This window comes from Leptonychotes weddellii, chromosome 5 (genome assembly GCF_054177405.1).
Source record: "Leptonychotes weddellii isolate Sample4059 chromosome 5, ASM5417740v2, whole genome shotgun sequence".
In the NCBI taxonomy this organism is placed as follows: Eukaryota; Metazoa; Chordata; class Mammalia; order Carnivora; family Phocidae; genus Leptonychotes; species Leptonychotes weddellii.
In genome coordinates, this window is record NC_138373.1 from 105,107,265 (window position 1) to 105,111,403 (window position 4,139).

Sequence of the window (4,139 nt, forward strand, 5' to 3'; positions counted from 1 at the left end):
ACAACACTCAGTTTGTTTCCTGCAATTAAGAATTCCTCATATCAATGAGATCATATGATACATGTCTTTCTCTGTTTGACTTATTTCACTCAACATAATACCCTCCAGTTCCATCCACGTCGTTGCAAATGAAAAATGCCCTAGACTCTTAAATACAAGGAACAAACTGGTGGTTACCAAAGGTGAGGTGGGTGGGAGGAAGGGTGAAATAGATAGAGGGAATTAAGAGTGCACTTATCTTGATGAGCACTGAGAAATGTATAGAATTGTTGAATCATTATATTGTACACCTGAAACAAATATGATAACACTGTATGTTAATTATACTTCACTAAAAAAATAAACTAGAAACAGACCAAAAAAAAAAATAGCTGAAATATGGTCCCTGCCCTTTAGGAACTTTTATTTTGTTTTTATTTATTTATTTTTTTAAGGAGCTTATATTCTGTTTTTTTTTTTAAGATTTAAAGTAATCTTTACACCCAACGTGGGGCTCGAACTCACAAGATGAAAAGTCACATGCTCTACTAACTGAGCCAGTCAGGCATCCCTAGGAGCTTATATCCCACTACAGTGGGTAAAGCCTAGCTGCCACACAAAGCAGAAAGTGTTGTCATAAGAAATATACAAATAAAGCGTCTTGGAGATTCAGAGTGGAGGATGATCATTTGTGGCTGGCACAGTGGTGAGGGTTGAGTGGTGAAATCAGAGAGGACTTTGTAGAGGAAGACATTTGAGTTGGCTCTCTTCAAGGACAGATAGGGTTTTGCCACAAGTGGGCGACAGGGAGAGATTGTTAGCGGAGAGAATGACACTAGGAACAGGACAGGAGAACGAAGCAGTGTTCAGAGCCCACTGAGGCTTGGCTGTATGAGGGGCAACAGGACATGCACAGGTGGATTGGAGCCAGAAGCTTCCCTCTGAGCACAAAGCACTTTGGCTTTGAACCCACCACCCATGCTGAAAATCCCTGGGGTTGGTTCTTCTACTTGGTGATATCTGTATTCCTGGACTTTAAAGTTTCTCTACTATTGTCTGCTTTGGTCCACCTGCTCAGAAAGTGCACAGCTGAGAGCCAGGTGTCCTGGGTTTTAGTCTTGTTTCCACCACTAACTAGCAATGTGACCTTGAGCAAGTCTCTCTGCTTATTTATCTGTAATGTGAGAGGTCAGGACTGATCATTTCTCAAGTTCCGTTTAGTTAAAAAATTTGAGAATTTCCTGTTTTTTTGTCCTGTTATTCTCCCAACTAGGTCTCTCTACTGCACGAAATTTGAACCTGCATCCTGCCCACTTTTCACTATAACCCATTGTTGGGGCTGTAGAGGTACAATAAATAACATCGCATTTCCCCCCTCCTATGTTTGGAACCAATTGATAATCAAGACATACAGACAGGTGGTTAAACCGTCCGCTTTAGAGCTGCAGCCTAATTGACTTGGGAATACCACATCACTAAATTAGAAACACTTATTCCTCATCACAAGTAGTGCTGAGCAGCCCCTGCCTCTTACCATAGGAAAGAGCCTGCTTTTATTAGATTTTCTCATGTATGAGCAGGTTGAATGCATGTGTCCTGTGGGCAGGTTGGTTCTCGATAAAAAAAGGAAACCAGCAAAGAACTGGAAGGGGCTGAGCTGGGCATGCTCAGTGCTGTCGCTTCAACTCACTAATCCAAGTCACAGTGGGGGTGGGGTGGGGTGGAGAGAAGCCGGGAATAGTACTCTCCTCAGTGGTGCTCAAACTTCAGGCGGTGTCACCTCACCTGGAGGGCTTGTGAAAACAGCTTGCTGGTCCCCACTCCAGCATTTGGAATTCAGTTGGTCTGGGTGGGGCCCAGGAACTTCTAACAAGTTCCCAGGTGATGCTAATGCTGCTGCTCCGGGGACCACACTTTGAAAACCAAAGCTCCAGCTGAAGCCCTTCCGCATGTAAAGATGAAGGGAGGGAAACAAAGGTGCCCTTTTAACACTTACCTTCATTTAATGAAATATTCAGATTAAAATACCATTGTTAATCCTTTCACAGTGGGGAAATCATAGTGAATTATTTCACAGTGTATGTATATATCAAATCACCACAATGTACACTTTAAATATGTTATAATTTTATATGTCAGTTATACTTCCTGACTAAAGCTGAAATAAAAAAATAAAATGCTACAGTTTATTTATTTTGTTCCCTAGATTGTAGATCATAGGTAAGGAGTGTATCTTGTTCACTTCCCCAGAGCATCCAGCTGGGGACCAGGCACAAAATGAGCTTTTAATAAGTTCATGTTAAATTGAATTGAGCCTTACACATGTCTTTTGTACCAAAAATTCTCCTTCCTTTCAAGCTAGTACTGTGCTACTCCTTTCAAATTATCTTCTAGGAAAATCTCTTTGACAAACAGCATTTCTGTCCATCTAGAACTATGTCTAGAACTGTATCAAGATCTGTACCCAGCATCTAGAACTGTACCCAGGCACTTCTAATTTTGCCTTTGTTTGGTATGCCTGAGTTCTGGTGACTATCCTATCCTGTCTGTTCCATCACAGTGGAATCTTGCTCAGGGCAAGGGGGAGGTCCTTCTCTCCTTCCTCTAGACCCAGCAGTAAGAACAGTGTTGTTCATTCAAAGAGCAGCAGGGAAAATACAGCCCTGGGGCAGGAGAATGCCTGAAACGACCTCCTCTGGTACCTCTCCATCTATTCCCATGGGACTTGGGGGAGGGGCAGGAAGTAGCAAAATTGATAGAAGGCCCAACCCATTCTACCTGACTCCATGGAATCCCTAAGTCTAGACTGGCTCCAGCGTGGGCACAACAGGCATCTTTCTTGAAGCAGAGTTCTATGCTGTGGCATAGAAGGGCCAGTGTTTTTCTATTATATTTATGTATGGGGCCTGCCCTGGGAGGGAGGGATAGGAAGCTACTTTATTATTTGCGGAATTTCTCATATTCGCAATAGGGAGCAGGTGACTCCAGGGGAGCCTGCTAGAGACAGGATTACCTGAATACTTTCCAGCTCCTTTAGATGCTGTTTTGAGAGACTGGTGCAAAAACCTTGTGAGAGCATCTAAGATTCTTTGGAGAGAGAGTTTACACTCCATATGGGGAGAAAAATGGACTGAAATAGGAAGAATTAGGAACTGGATAGGGAAGGAGGCATCATTCCTTTGGAAGGGAAGGTCTGAGTAGAAACTGAGAGAGAGGTATTGGTCAAGAGACACTTCCTGGAGGAGGATGCCTATGGAGCAATTTGGGAAATAAAAGAGGGATAGGTGAGTTGGAAAAGAAATGGGACAGTAATTCTAGGTTACACGGACCTTAAAGAGTCATGAAAGAATGAGGCTGTTGTGAGGGATGTGTTTTTTCACATTTGAAGGGAATTTATGAGCCAGGTTTGTATTGTGTATTGTGCCATGGAGTAAGATTTCTGAATCAGGAAGGGATGAGATACGATTCTCATTGCCATCTGGAGGATAGACAGAAGGATATGGATAGACTTCCTGGGAGACAGTTATAGAAACTACTACAGTCATCTAGAGCCTTGCTTTTCAAAGTATGGTCCATGGACCACCAGCATGAGTGTTACTCAAGAGTTTGTTAAAAATGCAGAATCTTAGGCCCCAACCCAGACCTACTGAACCAGAATCTGCATTTTAATAAGCTCCCAAGTGATTTGTAGGCTCTTTCAGGGAGGGGCCTATGCTGGGGAAATTGAATTTGGGGAAGAGGGAGAAGTGTGGGCCCTGACCCCCCTCCTGTCTCCAGGCCTCCCACACCAGTCGCCATGCAGGGTTTGGCATGCTGCCCATTTTGGGAGAATGCCTGCCGTGCCCACGCTGGAGTCTGCCTGGTCCTCAGGGGCTCCCCTGGGGCAAGCATTGCGTGGGTTGGGATTGCTGCCAATTTTGTTTCCCCTACTTCATATGATGGACTGAAAGGGACTGGGGAGGTCATATTAGTCATGCCCCGCCTCAGGGTTGTACTGTCCCTTAATCAAATGAGTGATAATTTGGTGATACTAATTGAGAAGGCTATGGGGGTTGGAGGGATTGAAATAGGAGTTCTTAACTGTCAGGAAATTAGGATATTTTCATGATATTTTCATCCCTCAAAGATATTTTCATCTTTCAAAAGCTTTAAGGAGAGAC